Source organism: Marmota monax, unplaced genomic scaffold (assembly GCF_021218885.2).
Source record: "Marmota monax isolate L192 unplaced genomic scaffold, Marmota_monax_Labrador192_F-V1.1 WCK01_AAM20220418_F8-fsc00159, whole genome shotgun sequence".
Taxonomy (NCBI): domain Eukaryota; kingdom Metazoa; phylum Chordata; class Mammalia; order Rodentia; family Sciuridae; genus Marmota; species Marmota monax.
In genome coordinates, this window is record NW_026694999.1 from 129,395 (window position 1) to 145,926 (window position 16,532).

The following is a 16,532-nucleotide window of genomic DNA, read 5'->3' on the forward strand; positions in this document are numbered from 1 at the left end:
AAAAAGGCACACTCATACATTGCTGGTAGGACTACAAATTGGTGTAACCAATCTGGAAAGCAGGATGGAGATTCCTTAGAAAATCTATTTGACCCAGCTATCTCACTCCTCAGTTTATACCCAAAGGTCTTAAAATCATCATACTATAATAACACAGCCACATCAATGTTTACAGCCACTCAATTCACAATAGCTGAACTATGGAACTAACCTATATGCCCTTCAAGAGATGAATGGATAAAGAAAATGTGGTACATATACAGAATGGAATATTACTCATTGTTAAAGAAGAATGAAATTATGGCATTTGCAGGTAAATGGATGGAACTAGAGAATATTATGCTAAGAGAAGTAAGCCAATACCAAAAAACCAAAGGCCAAATGTTTTTTCTGATAAGTAGATGCTGATCCATAGTGGGGGTGGGGGCTATGGAAGAATAAAGGAATTTGGATTGTGTGGAGGGGACAGGAAGGGCTGTGGGGATGGAAGGACTGTAGAATGAGACAGATATTATTACTCTCTCTATATATATGATTACACTACTGGTGTGACTCTGCATCATGCCATATGATTACACTACTGGTGTGACTCTGCATCATGCCAGAGGAATGAGCAGTTGTGCTCCATTTGTGTACAATGTGTCAAAATGCATTCATGTATAACTAATTAGAACAAATTAAAAAATAAAAATAAAAGTGAATGTAATTTTAGAACTCAAATATATATTTTGAAATATATTCTTGAAAACTAAAGATGTACTCTCCATATAAAAACTTATATAAAACAAAAAATTACAAACCATGTTTAAAAAAATTTTTAAGCTTATAAGATTAGTTGCTGTGACTTTCTATGAGAGGAATGTTGGTTAAAAAATGCAATTTGAGGAGAAAAATAATTCATGAGGCTTTTCAGATTAGTAAAAACAAGTTCTATGAGCAGCAAATAACCACTGCTAAGTGAGGCAATCTAGGAGGCATTGGCATCATATTACTATACAATAAACATTAATTAAGATATAGAGTACATCTAAGATTATAAAAGATTAGTTTAGCTACCAATGAAAGTTTTCACTACTGTTTATTGTATGTATATTTGTTTGCTCCATTCAAAAGTGTCTTAAAGTTGGTAAACATTATTTGGTAGGTTTTTAACATTTTGAGAGGCTTCAAGGTCTCATTAAAAACATGAGTAATGTTTTGGAAGCTCTTTCCAAATATATATGTATTTGTGGCAAGAAAATATTCACATATACAAATATATGTGCATATATACATTGTTACAAACTATGAATGATCTTCACATACATATGGTTTCTAAAGGCAATCTATAAATACCCTTGTGATGCAGATGCCTAGACTAAAAAACTAGAGTTTAGCCTAGCCAGTGACATAATTCAAAAGTTGCTAAAAACATTAACATGTTCAAAAATATTACTTATCAGTCTTCCTTCATGCTTAAAATGATGCACAGCTAATACTAAATACAGTGTTATATCTTAAGAATCACCTGCTAATCATGTTATGATAACTGTAAAAGCTTAGATAATCTTATATTAGCATAGCACTTTTATTAGAATACTAGCATATAACCTTATCCAGAAGATCAGGCTGTTGTCACACTGTGTTTTCAAACAAAAATATGAACAAAACCCAGTCTCATTTAGAGCCCAGTAAAGTTCTGTAGAAACCAGGGTACAGCAAGAAGCCTTGGGGGTCCTGGTGGGGTTTGAAATGTAGAAGGAAAAACTAGAAGGGTTGAAGAAAAACATTTCCTTCTTCTAAACTTTGGGCTTAAAATTACTAGTTTAGATAGGGTTAGTGTGGACATAGACTGCAACCAACAAAACTGTATGAAACCAAAATCTTGAAAATATGCTGGTTTAACATATGAAAATAACACATTTTCTCTCTGTAGCCTGAATAAATATTATTCCATTGCAAATTCACAGGAAAGTAGCTTTGCTGTTCCCATTAGGAAACTATGAGGGGAAATTTCAAGTAACCAGAATTTGGCCTACTGATCAAATAGGAAGAGAAGAATAATGAAGCATATAAGTGCCTCATCAGTCTTCACTTTGCTCACTTATATTTCCTACTAAATGTACTTTACCCTAAATAGAATGGATGCTTCATTCACATATGCTTATCCATAACTCTAACGCTAGATGGTGGGTGACAAAGTCCCTTCCAAAAAGGAGGAAATCATATAAAGAGATAAACAATTCTTGAAAGAAACAATTGTTCCACAGGACAGAGAGATAATAGGAGAGAGAGCTAAGTAAAGGGAGATAAATTTTGAGGTAGAACTTTAGGGTAGGTAGGACTTCACATCTTGAGGTTGTAAGCCTAGAAGTGGTGGGTGAAGGTGCTGAAAGAGAAAGAACATGAAGATATGAGACCCAGGTTATATGTGAAGTGATTAGGAAGACAGGAGGAAAAGTTGAAGACTCAACAAAAAGAATACAAAACCCAAGATCAATGTTGATAATTCACTCTCTTCGCCATTAAGGGTAAAACTGGAGGAATCAGGGTAGTCATCTAATAGACATGCTACATTGTCACTACACCAACAGTAACCTTGAAAGTATGGATCATATTCCCTCTGAGACAGAAAACTATAGGAAAGGGTAAAAAATATAAAGACATTTTAAGGTACAGAAAAGGCAGTCAACATTAGATATTTTTGGTAGTTTTATAAAAAGGAAAAAAAAATAGTCATGCGATGACAGACAAGTCAGGTCTTGATGGGAATAAAATAGTATAGCTACTGTTCAAAACTCAAAACTAAAGAAAAATGAGGAGATTTTTGGAGCAGTAGGAGGATCCAGTTAGTCTTAATATGAATTCAAACTGAACTCAGTGCAATCATAAATGTTCACACACTTGTCAGAATGGAAGGTGAAACAGTAGAATTACTCAGTGGAGATTTTACACACACATACACATGTTTGTGTAATCAGATATAAAGAAGAGAATTTTTGAAAAGAAACATTAATAAGCTACTTCAAGTACAAGTTCAACCACATCCACCCCCTTTACCAACCAAGGACATGATCTTGTAAAATATCTGAATGTATTCTAAGGAGTATGGATTAGTAAACTAGACAACACTTAGCTGAGGATGAAAATGAATTTTGGTCAATGAGTTTAAAGGCAGAAGAAGTTGGGTAGGAGAATGTCTCTTCATAATATGGAAGAGAAGAACAGTGAGGCTAGATGGAGAATGGCTAAATATCCAGGGGAAATAGCCTAGCGTGTACTAAGGTATTCCATCATAAAATCTACTTTATAGTATGTTTGAAAAATGCCAAGTTTGGGGAAAGAGCCAACTTTTGAAAACAGAATATCTCTCATCCTATAATCCCTTCATTCCTGATATGTTTTCAAGGATTTTTTTGTTCTTTGTTTTTGTTAACATTTATTAAAATCTGTATGGCATGGCAATATCTACTTAAAGGGGAGATACGATTTCTTTGTACTTTTAAGTGTTACTGTGATACATTAGGCACTAAAGCAGAGCTAGTAATGCTTTTTCTAGTTTCACATTGGCTTATTTTAACAGGCTGTGATGTTTATTCTAAGACATGTAAACTTTAGCTAATTTTGTGGTCTAAAGTATTTGCTACCAAGTTATATCCGCTAGTAGACCAGACCAAATCTTTTGTCCCTGAAGTGTTCCAAGATAGAACTTGATGGTTAAAAGAAAGATATTTGTTAAAATGGCTTGAGTTTCATCTCAATAGGATCCACTTTTTAAACTTTCCATCCCCTGTGGTTACCCACTATGCATGTACTAGTCCTCTAGAACCAACTGAAACAACTGGCTGGGAGGAACTCTCCAGGGCTTGTTTTCCAAAGAAAAGTGTTTAGAGAAACAAAGCTTAAACCTCCTTTAAGTGTGTTACAAAGCCGTTCAAAAAGTAACTCAGTACGGCTTGTGAATGGAAATATGTAGTACCCAAATCAAATCAACATTGTGCTTTAAAGAGTAATAAATGCAGATGTGTTTTAAGAGAGAGGGATAGGGGGGAGGGAGGGAGGGAAGGAGAGAGAGAGAGAGAGAGAGAGATATTGGGCCTCTTATGAAAGCAGTGGAAAGACGGGGAGCAATGGCTATTGATGGTTTCTAAGTGGGAGTCTCCCTGCTCAGCATCCTAGGTTGAGTTGAGGACAACTCAGGCACTTTTATTTGGGTATCTGCAAGATCTGGGGTTTTGCCAAATGGATGAAATGGAGCAGTGATGTTTAGCATATAGCGAAAATAATGGCTGAAGCAATAGTCCTTAGCATCCTAAGTAGATATGAAAGAATGTAGTAGAGGAAGGGGCCATTAAACTAAATAAATGTGGAGCATACAATAGCTTAAAATTTCAAATAAGATAAAAGATGAAGTATGCTGGTAATAATGGAATAAGTGAATGGAAAGGATGTTCATGGACATTTCATTCAACTTTAAATTATTAGCACTCCTTCTACAATCTCCCCTCACCCAGAATATACCATGCACATAGTGGATACTTAATGTGGGCAAATGACATTTATACAAATTATGTATTAAATTTTTTCCTTATCCAGCTGAGCTCAGAGACCTAAAATTTCCTGCTCTCCATCTTGACTTTGTAGTCCCCTGACTGCTGCAAATGCAATGGTTTTAAAGCAAGAGTCTTACCATATAATATGAATTAAATTCTTGTACTTTATGCTGTTTAGGGAGCTAGAGTTTCTATTCATAATAAAGTATAAAAGTATGAGCAATTAACTCTGCACTCCTCAAAAAATGGGGACAATATCTCTTTTTTTTTCTCTTTTTACTAATGGCCTGTTATTTTAGAAATGATATATGAAAAATTAAAAGTAAAGTGACCCCTAAAACTAAATAAGGAAATTACTTCAGTGTATTGCAGTTATTGCTCTTAGGATACCTATGAGAGCAAACATTAAACAAAGAGTTAGTGGCTTATTTAGTGGACCCAAGAGTGTCTCATGCAAAATGTCATTTTAATTATTTATTCAGGGAAGAGAAATTCCATCATATACTTGAATTAGTTTGCTTTTTTTTTGCTTTTAATTTACTTCTAGAAAAGAATGAAACTTTGGGTTTACATAGTACATTTTGCTTTAGGAGTATAAAGTGCTTTGAAAACATTATTGTGTTTTCCAAATGAGTGAGATCAGGTGCCTACCTTTATACTCACACACTGGATTGAAAAATGACTTGGACAAAACCAAGTTACTGACGGAATTCAGGATTAAATTTAGGATTCAAAATTCTAAAACAATGAAGTATCAACAAGGATAAATGCCCAAGACAGAGAGACTCATTCAAAGGAAAGTTGCACAGCACTTTTGGCCTTGAAATATATGTTATCAGATGTATCTTTAATACCTTTTGCAAAACAGAATTGAAGATAGTATGGACTAAAAATGGTAATATTAAAGGCATGATAAATATATAATGGATGACCCAACCAGTTTTAGTAAAATGCATATTGCTGAACAAATACTTAAAGACAAACTACACAACTTTTATTTTTCTAAGAAATTAAGTTTATTGATTTGAATATGAAATCACTTTCTTTTATAAGAACATGGTGGTGTTGTTGTTTGTCACTTTCCATTATTTTGAGACTCAGATTGATATAATTTTGTTTATTAAGTAATGCAACCATAATAAAAACAAAACAAACCCCTTTGATATTTTTCTTCAAAATAAATAGATACAAACCAACAACCAGTACTAAACTCCACATTCTCCCAGCCCTTCATTGGTGTTTTTGTATCATAAGATAAAATTTCTCCAAAGAAAACTTCTCACAACCACCAGCAATGATATTCTGATGCCATTATTTTTTGTTATCTATGAAGATTCCTAGATTAAATACCTCTTTTCTCTAATACTTGTAGTAAATCTCATTCTGAGTGAAACCAGACTGTTGCAATTTCACAGGAAAGTTGGAATATGGATAGGGTTTTGAAAGGTAAATAAGAGTTTATCATACACACAAGCTACCAAAGTCATTTCTAAAACACTGGAGGCAAATTAATTGTTTAAATGCTTGAGAGAACAACAAGCATTCATGTCTATAGACCCCCAGAATTGCTGCAGTTCCCACTGAAACAGATGAAGCATTTTTCTCCTTAGTTTTATCTCTTCATCCAAACTCCAAGGAGCAGCCCTGTCTTTGAATCAAACTTGAAGGGAAAATACCTGTGTGGGATATCATGTAGTCCTTATGCATGTCACACAATACAGAATAAACCTGAACATAGCAAGATGAGTCAGAAAGGGATGGAATCCAAGCTTTGGAGGCGGAAACTGGAGCCTTAGATTCAGCCATAACTAAAATTCATTCATGTCTTGGATTTCGCAGTTATGCAAAGAAAATGAAAGAGAAAAAATTCTCTATTAAACTTTGACTTGAGTTTATATTCACTCAAAACCAAGATTCCTGATTATAATTTTTGAGAAATGTGACCATATGAATTACTTTAAAATTATTCCCTGTTTGCCACACAGATTTTGCAACCCCTAAAAACAATACCAACATGATGTTTTATAAGTATAACATATTTTTCAACAGATATTTATTGAACACCAAATAATGTCAGACACTACATTAGATACTGGTCATTAAAAATGACCGATGGTCTTTAAAAATGACAGGGGAAGATGCTTGCTCTCAAGGAACTTAAATTTTACTAGGTAGAGAGAGAAAAAAGTGTTTTTATATGTTTGTATATAAATGAATAATATGGCATACCATACAGATCTAATAAGTTGTACTTCCACAACCCCAGTGAGAAAGACTCACCAATTTGTCACAACTTACAACACAAGTCCCCACTTGTGAGATTCCCCAGCAAGAGATTACTATCTGCCTCTGCCCAGTTCCCTCCATTTTGAACTAACACACCATAACTCCTATGGGTTAGGATGATAAGTGGTCTGCACAATAGACTGCTATAAATTAGGAAAATCTAATTCTCTTTTTGGTTGATATCTGTAAGTGCTGATTTGGATTCAACTCTAATCAGATAGTGACTAGTAGAAAATGTATTTCCTCCCTAAATAGTGCATAAATTCCTTCTCTTCTGTAATCCTGACTGTTATCCTACCACTCTGTCACCACCAACCTCTAACTAGAAAATCTCTTTTTTTTCTTGATGATATGAATACTAATAATAATTTGTTATCTTATGCTTGGTTTTGGTCATGATTTCAGCATAGTCCAAGTGACTTTCTGGGTGGAGGATTCAAAATAATTTGGAAATTGGAAAGGTTCCTCCAGGGTTGATTGCAACACTAATTTATACGTTTATGAGTTTTTACATAAAAAGGAAGATTTTTATGTAAAAGCTTCCTTCCCTATCCCTCATCCATATCTTAGCTTAATGACCTATTCATACTATAAAAAGTGGAGCAATCATAACTGGGTTTCACCACTAAATCAATGTTTTCCACCTAGTGAATCTACTCTTCCATGTGTTAATTTACATGAATTTATTGTGATCTTATCCAAGACCAATTTTTCCAATTTGCCCTAGACTTCATCCCATCCTTTCAGCTCAAGGACATTGCTGAAAACAATTCTTTCTTTGCTTTCTGTATTAGTCAGTGTTCTCCACAGAAACCAAACCAATGGTGGTCAAGAAATCTCTTAACATGTTGTTTGCCAACTGGAGACTGAGGAACATCAGTGGTGTGATTCAAATGTCTACAAACCAGGAAAGCCCAGGTTGGGGAGAGGGCACTGGTTTACGCCCTAAAGTCTAAAGGTGCAAGAACCAAGAGCTCCAATGTCTAGAGGTCTAAGGGGAAGAGAAGATGAATTCTCCAGCTCAAGAAGAGAGAAGAAAATCACTGTTTTTCCACACTTTCATTGTTTATTCATGTGCCACAAAACAATTCAGTTACTGACAGATGACATATACAACAGTAGTCCATAAAACTGTAATGAAACTATAATGGAATTTCCATTATTTTAACTGTAGTTTTTGTTTGTTTGGATATACAAATACTTGCCATTGTATTACAGTTGTCTACAATATTCAATATAGTAACATGCTATAAAGGTTTGTGTTTGAGGAGTTGTAGGCTATGAAGCCTAAGTGTGCAGTCCATCTAGGTTTGTGTAAATACACTCTATGATGGTTGCACAACAACAAAAACATCTCATGATGCTTTTCTTAGATCACATCCCTATAGTTTTGTGATATAAGACTATATATAGACACTCAATGGTTTGGACAATGGCTGCCCACAATGACTAAGGCAGATCTCCTTTACTCTACCTAATAATCAAATGGTGCTCTCTTCCAGTATGCACATAGATACACCCAAAATAATGATTTTCCAGCACTCTGGATAAGGCTTAACACAGTCAGGTCGATAAATAAAATTAACCATCACACTTTCCTGTGTCATTACTTTTAACTTCTGAATAATTTGTTCCCTTGAAGCACAAATATGCAGCTATGTCTTACACAAATAAAAATAAATAAATAAAATTTTTGTTCTCTATTTTGTCTGCAAAGGAGACTTAAAAGGACTGTTCAGTGAAGTGGGAAGAAAATAAAGACACGGTTTTTGTAGTCATGTGAAAAAAAAAAAAACAGCGTATAAAGGGAAAAAGAGCAACCACAAAGCCAATGCTGCTGATAAAACAGGCAAGGTGATTAAATCTTGTATCAAGAAGAATGGTATCCACATGGAAAACATCAATGAGTCCTAAAAGCAATTTTGAGGGAGAGGTAAGGGCAAATTTGATGGGAGTATATTTCAGAAAGGATGGGGGGAAAGGAATTGTACTTTAAGAATTAGCTATTTAAACTGACAAGTGGTGTGGGAAGTGAAGACATTGGTTTTAGATAGTAACACAAAAATTCCATCTATGGTAACATGCCAAAAAATAGAATATGTTGAATGCAAGTGCAGAAAACAGAGGAAGTACAGTTGGGGTTTCTGAAAGATCTCTTTCTGATTGCTTCAATTATTCAATGAAACAGAAATCAACTTCAGAGTGTGGGTGAGAAATAAGACACTAAGATATGAAGATAGAAGATATGAAATGAGAATAGTCTCTGGACACACAGTATATTCCAAGGATTGCACTTGAACTTCATGGCATACTTATGGTGAGACCAGTCATCATGATTGTATTTCTTTGGCCACACTATAACACAGGTATGGAAATATATGGAGGGACAAATTTAATCAAGGCTGAAGATTTTCCAAGCTAGTACAAGCAAGAAAAGTAAAGGTAAAAAGTTGGAATTATATACAAAAGAGTTACAGTAGTGATCTGCCATGAAATTCCTCCCAGGTAAGAAAGGAAGTGAAAACATTAAGCAGTTGAGGATAATGAAATGGGGATGACAACAGTGGATTAAAAGGTCATAATGTTACAGAAAACTTCTAGACTAAAAGTGGACTACCCTTGTAAGAAGTACGGTAAGAACACAATACATGAAATTGAGACTTTAAAGAGTTTCTATTTATTGCCAAGGTCTAGTACTGCTCCGGGAGATCATGTCTAAGAGTGTAAAGGATGAGTCTGATGAATTCAAGTAACATTATAACGTGATCTCTCTCCTTAATATAATTGAGTAGGTCCATGATCTGCAAAATTAAAGTCACAGCTTTATAGCACCTTACACAAGACACTTTATGCTTTAACCCTCTTCCTGTTCTATTTTAAACTATTACTTCTTTTCTATAACGTACCTTACACTTCCTATATTACAAAATGCATAAGTTTTTCTAAATATCACCTTTATTTCTACTGTAGCACATTCTTAACTACAAATACTGTTTTCTCTACTTTTTCATTCCTTTCCCAAATAATAAATTCCATTAAGCTCAATCATTTGTGAATCTTCTCCTGATTATTTTGTGTGTGTGTGTGTGTGTGTGTGTGTGTGTATAAATGATAGAGTTTATTTATTATGTTCTCTTACAAAACCATGAGTTCCTTGAGAAAAGATCTACCTTACTCATATTTGTACATTTTTATGCCTCATAGAATATATGACACATCAATATTTCTAAGATAAAGAAAGGAATACATGAGTATTAACATAGTTTTTCTTCTTGGCAAAATGTTCATACTCTAGCACCTAATTCATTTTACCCATTGATTTATAGGTATTTCCATATGAAATTAAAGGCTACTAGGTTGATTAAGGGATACCTTCTGCTATTAATATAGAGGGAAAATATATTGAGCTTTTCTTTTCTTCATTTTTTCCATAACCCTGATATCTTCAAATTGCCATTAATGGAAAGAACAAAGGGTCATATAGCTCCCCTCCTACATAAACTAAGCCACATATTTAGAAATCATTCTTACATGATATGTGAGAAAACCCTGCTTCACAGAAGTCCAGACAAAAGGCATTTAGTTCATTAAAAATGGAACATCTCATTGAATAATACTATTAGATTTTTCAAACAAAAAAATAATATTGTTAACTAAACACAGTAACTTAATAAAAAGACCTTTTGGATGTAGGAAAATATCTGATAACTTCTAAATTCAGCAAATAACACACATTTTGATTTAGTGCAAAGGGAGTATGGCTTTTAAAACCCACCACTAACTTTTGAGGGAACAGTAATAAAAGAATTTAATGCAGGAGGTGTGAATCACAGTAAAAAAAAAAAAAAAAGCTATGAAATTTAACAGAAGTCTCCTCAAGCCACCAGAGTCACAGACAAGGAGGAAATTCTGATGAAAATGGTTGTTTAGCACTTTGGCCTCTTTCTCATACTCAAATGTTAGTTGGGGTTGCTGGTGTGTATCTTATCTGCTTTATTCATCCTTCTTGCAAGTTATTAAAGTGACTTTATTTAACCAGGATATTTACAAACTGCCTAGAAAATCCAAGACTTTTAAAAGAATACCAAACTGCTCCTTTACTTATGGATTTTGGATGCAATATCATTTCATATGTGATCTTCTTTAAGGGACTAGAAAAGGGTCACAAAATTGATTTGCTCGTAGTAAACAGCTAATCCAGGGGGAGATGGCTGCTCTAAGTGATAAAATCCATGCACTCATTCTAGGAGGTCCACTGGAATCCCACTAGCAAGCAAATAAGTTTTACTCATTTCTTCCTCCCCAATTTAGCAGAAAGAAACCACAGGCAAGCCTATGAGTGATATAAATACAAAACCTTCAGAAATGCATAAAAATAGTAGTGTGTATATGTGTGTGTGTATGTGCGCACATGCATTAGAGAGACTGAGACTGTCAGTAAAGAGGAAAATCTTCAGAGACAAACATGATTATAGTGATGAGCTGAAGCTGTTATGTGTTAAGGGATTCTGATTTCAATAACCTAGAAGCTTCAGTAAAACACACACACACACACACACACACACACACACACAAGCAAAGAGGCCTTAGGGAATGTTACTAACAATACCACTTTGAATGAAATCTTAATAAAAGAATAAAACCAAAAGACAAAAATATTCTCCCAGATAGAGGAAGAACACAAACAGTGTTTGCCAGTTTTTGCCTCGGCTCTGGTCAGAAAAATTAAAAATCTCATGGAAATTCATGAGCACAGTGGGCCTAAGGCCTGAATTTCAAGTATGTTCTGGGAACCCCATTTTCAAGAAGTCATCATTAAGCACAGTATGAGCTGCTGAGATTGCTGTAGCTCCTAAATACATAAAGCATAGACAGGGGGGAAATAACCTTTCTTGAGAGACATGCCCTCTTCACAGTCTCCCAAAGCTTTTCTGCAAACTCTCACTAAAGATTTTCTCCCACTAAACCTACAAAATAGAATTCAACCCAACATGAGTGAATATTAAAAAAAAAAAAAAAACTAGTATTCAACCCTTCGTAAGTGTGAACCAGCAGACCCACAAGTTTTACAGTAAGAAATGCTAAAGACAGCAGGAAGAAAAGATTAACATTAAACAGATACATGAGGTGGGATGGAAAGGGAGAGAAAAGGGAAACTGCATGGTAATGGAGGGAGACCCTCATTGTTATACAAAATTACATATAAGAGGTTGTGAGGGGAATGGGAAAATAAACAAGGAGAGAAATGAATTACAGTGGATGGGGTAGAGAGAGAAGATGGGAGGGGAGGGAGGGGGGATAGTAGAGGATAGGAAAGGTAGCAGAATACAACAGTTACTAATAGGGCATTATGTGAAAATGTGGATGTGTAACCGATGTGATTCTGCAATCTGTATTTGGGGTAAAATTGGGAGTTCATAACCAACTTGAATCTAATGTATGAAATATGATATGTCAAGAGCTTTATAATGTTTTGAACAACCAATAAAAAAATAAATAAAAAAATAATAATAAATTAATTAATTAATTAAAAAGAAAAAAAAAGAAATGCTAAAGACAATAGAACTATGAGATCTAGACCATATAATGAGTTTAAATATAAAGAGTTTACAATGAATAAAACATTAAAATTAATACAAAACATAAGAATCCAGGGCTGGGTTGTGGCTCAGTGGTAGAGTGATTGCCTAACATATGTGAGGCAGTGGGTTCGATTCTCAGCACCACATATAAATAAATAAAATAAAGGTCCATTGACAATTAAAAAATAAATAAAAACAAAACAAAAAAAAACCCACAAGAATCCTTGATAAATAGTCTAAAAATATAGTAACATTCTATAAAAAGCATTAAAATAGTATGAAAATGTATAAAGACATTTAAAAAGAATACCAAAACTCAAAATTCAATAAAAAAGAAACTTGATTATTGAAAAATATGATAATTGTAGTCAAAATGTTATTAAATGGGCTAAATAGAGCTGAAATGAAAATTAGTGAATTTGAGGATTGAGAAATTAGCATAAAATGAAATTAAACATGCAGTATAAGAGAGTGGTACAGGTCTACATAATTTAAAGTAAGAAAAGTTAATGCATAGTCAAAATAAAATTTTAAACTTAAAAAAAGAATTGGGGATGAGATAAACGTACTATTCAAAAGCACAATCTTAGAGAATTTCCCTTACATAATAAAAAATGATACCTCAGATTTAGTAGCATAAATTATGAAAAATTAAAAAATAAATCTACAGTTTAAAAGATAAATATTAAACAGAAGAAGAAAGAAAAAGGAAGGATCTTAAAGGAAATAATAGAGAAAGCATATTATTTTCAAAGGAAGACTTTAAGTATTAAGAGTACTTAATACCCACAACAAAACATAAAATGTAGGGATAAATATAATCAATATACTGAGAAAAAAAAGTAATGTGTTAAAATAACCCAGTATATTGCTTTGGGGTATATTTGATTCTTCATATTGAGTAGGGTTTGTTTTTGCAACTGCTAGAAGAAAACAGGCTCAACAATCCAAAATATTTGCACAAGCACCAACTTCCTTAACAAGACCACTAAAACTCAAGAAATAAAACCAAAAATCAATAAATGGGACAGCATCAAATTAAAAAGCTTCACACAACAAAGGAATCAATTAAGAGCATGACGAGAGAATCTAGAGAATGGAAGAATATTTTTGCCAGCTACTTCTCCAACAAGAATGCATAAGAATTCTAAAAATTAAACAAATATTCACACACAAAATAACTCAATCAATAAAGGAAAAGAACTGAACTAAGCAGGCATTTCTCAAAAGAAGAAATACAAGTGACCAACAAAAAAATGAAAAAAATTTCAACATCCCCAGTAATCAGGGAAATATAAATAAAAACTGTATTGAGATTTCATCTCACTCCAGTTAAAATGGTAGTAATCAAGAATATAAATAATAACAAATGCTGGTGAAGATGTGAGGGAAAAAAGTACACTTATCCATTGTTGATGGAACTGCAAATTTGTACTACCACTTTGGAAAGCAGTATGGAGATGCATCAAAAAACTAAGAATGGAACCACCATATGATCCAGCTATCCCACTCCTTGGTATTTTTCCAAAAGAACTAAAATCAGCATACTGTAGTGATACAGGCACATCAATGTTTATAGCAATGAAATTCACAATAGTCAAATTATGGAACCAGTTCAGGTACCCATCAACAGATAAATGGATAAAGAAAATGTGGTATATATACACAAGGGGGTTTTATTCAGCCATAAAGAAGAGTGGAATTATAGTATTTGCTGGTAAATGAGTAGAAGTGAAGAACATCATGCTAAGTAAAATTAAACTCAGAAAGTCAAGGGTAAAATGTTTTCTTTCATATTTAAGAAAGCTAGAGCAAATTAAGACAAAAAAAGATGGGGAGAGGATCTCATGAAAATAGAAGAGAGATGAGTGGAGTAGAGGAAGTAGATAAAGAGTGAGGGAGAAGGGATGGAAAAAGAGAAGAACTGTAAAAGAAAATTGACAAATTATGTCCTATACATACATGAATATACCACAGTGAATTTCACCATTGTGTATATTTATAAAGCACCAATTTTAAAAACAATAAATAAATAGGAGGAAGAACACTAGAGAAAGGGAAATAGGGTAGGGAAGAAGGGGAACTGAAATGCAGCACATTATATTCCATGCATATATGATTATGTCAAACCCAAATGTTTATAAAAACATGAAATTTCATGCAAAATTCAACTTTATCATGTCAAGGAAAACTGTAACTTATTTATTAAGATATAGCAATGTCTTCATGGAATTCAAACTCTGTGAAGAGATATACTATGTGAATGAATAACAGACTGAATATTGGAAAGATGTCAATTCTCCTCCAATTTATATCTAGGAATAAAACAATTCCTCTCAACATTTAAATGAGTTTGTCTGTATTTTTTTGAGAAACGTGAAAAATATATTCTAAAGTGTTTTTGAAAATTTCAAGATCCAAAACCGGATAAGATATCCTTAATAATAATAGCAGCATGGGAGATATAGCGACACCTAAGAGTCATAACATCATAATAAGTAAGATAATGGAGGATTTCTGCAATGATGAAGAAAAAAACAAGTACAAGTTTCAAGTGTTCAGAAATGGAGCCACATACTTTTGAGAATTTGTTCTAAAACAGAGTAATGACAAATCAGTAGAGAAATGAAGACTTTTCAATAAATAGGTCTGGGATAAGTGGTTTTTCAGGTTGAAAACAAAATAAACTTAGATCCCAACCTCAAGTTGTACACAAAAATAAGGTCTAGGTACATTAAAGACTTAGACATAAAAATAATTTCTGAAAAAAAATTAGAATAAAATGTGTAAGACTATCTCACTATTTCAAGATGGATAAGAGGAACATGTACAAAACTTAACATGAAACATGATTTTCTATAAAACAAAAATCTATGTAAACAAAGTGAGAAAGAAGCCACAAACTTAAAGAAGATATTTATAATTCATGTAAACAAAAAAAGACTAAGTATGCAACACATTTTTAAAATTTCTTTAAATTGACAGGAAAAAGAAAACTAACGCAATATCAAAAAATGAACAGTTAATTCACAGAAAATCCAAATGTCTATTGGTTATGTGCAAAGTTTCTTTAACTCATTTATAACAATAAAAGTGTCAATGACAGATGGGCACAGTGGTTCATGCCTGTAATCCCAGCAGCTTTCAAGGCTGAGGCAGGAGGATAGCAAGTTCAAAGACATCCTGAGCAAAAGCAAGTTGCTAAGCAACTCAGTGAGACCCTGTCTCTAAATAAAATACAGAATAGGGCTGGGGATGTGGCTCAATGGTTGAGAGTCCCTGAGTTCCATCCCCGATACCCACCTCCCCCAAAAAAGTCAATTATAACAATGACAAGATGCTCTTTGTAATAATTTAGATTTGCTAATACTTAAGTTTGGCAATATTTTAAAATTCTTGTTGATTCAAAGTCTTTTATAGATTCATATTACCAAGTACTTGCAAAAATGTTAAGCAACAAAAACTCTTATAAATTGATGGTAGGAAAGAAATTAGTATAATGCTTTTTTGGAGAAATATTTGAGTATAGAATTCCTCACCCCTTTACAAACACATATAAAGAAGGAAATATTTTCAAAAGCATTCACAGGAATAATGTTTGTAAGAAGAGCACAGATCATGAATCTTCCTTAAAGAAAAGTGAGGAATAAGAAAGTTAAGTGATATTAATAGGGTCATTCAGCTAGTAACTGATAGAACCATGATTGAAAGTCAAGAATTTGACTCTAGTCCCCATTTTAACCATTCCACTATAATAAATTAATAATATGCAGTCATTAGTATTGTCTAGCTCTGTTTACCATTATTAAATGAACTATATTGTATATTATTAAAGAGTCAATGCTTATGAATGTAAATAATTTAAATGTTATATACAGATGACATATTAGAACTAATAATTAAATTTAGAAAATGTATTGGTTACAAAGTCAATAAGGAAAAAAATTTTATTTATATAAATCAGCAACAATGATGAAAAAAATAAAAATTTAAAGATATCACACACAAAAATTCAAAGACATAGGACTAAATCGAAAACTATACAATGATTGAAAAAACTTAACAAAAAATAAATGTTTATAAATGCATACAGACATGTTATATAATAAGACTGATAAGTTAGAATATGGTA